Source organism: Cyprinodon variegatus, unplaced genomic scaffold (genome assembly GCF_000732505.1).
Source record: "Cyprinodon variegatus isolate N-32 unplaced genomic scaffold, C_variegatus-1.0 Scaffold486, whole genome shotgun sequence".
NCBI classification, from domain to species: domain Eukaryota; kingdom Metazoa; phylum Chordata; class Actinopteri; order Cyprinodontiformes; family Cyprinodontidae; genus Cyprinodon; species Cyprinodon variegatus.
In genome coordinates this window covers 466,826-467,503 of record NW_015150939.1, presented here as the reverse complement: position 1 = coordinate 467,503, position 678 = coordinate 466,826, and positions in this window count along the sequence as shown.

The window sequence follows — 678 nt, the reverse complement described above, 5'->3', positions numbered from 1 at the left end:
ACAGCCAGGCTCCGAGCCAAGTCCCATGTCAGAGGGTGAAGAGATTACATCCAGCCAGTCACAGTCAGAGAAACAGGACTACACTGAAAAACAGGCCATCTATAAACAAAGGTGTTGATGGCAGCAGCACAGCTGATATTTCTCTCCAGGATGGTGCAGGTTTTATTATGCAGGTAATAGGCAAAACATTCTATTGGGGGGGGAAGGAGAAGTATGAACTATATTGTTTGTTGAATCCCTTTTAGATCAATTACATCAATTATCCTTTTTTTTAGTAGCAGTGACTTTCCTCTTTTAAGAAATGTTAAGATTTAATCTAAATTGTACGCTTTTTTCTGCTACAGAACATTTTTATATAGCTCTTTTCCTGATTTCTCTAGTATAAAAAAATGAAATCCATCTTAATCTCTAGTTTTCCATCAAATCACTGAAAGTTTTGTATTAAATATGACTCTGGAGAATTTTATCATTCCATCAGAAGAAAAAAGTTACACCAGGTGCATAATTATCCCACATCCTGATGCTGCCACTACCGTGTTGTATCACTGCCAAGCTGTTCTTTTTGGCCATTCTTTGCATATTAAGAAAACATTTTTGAAATCAAGGACATTAAAAACCCAAGGAGTGGCTACATCAGACCAGAACACATTAAGCCAAACGGTTTTGGCAGATTTAACC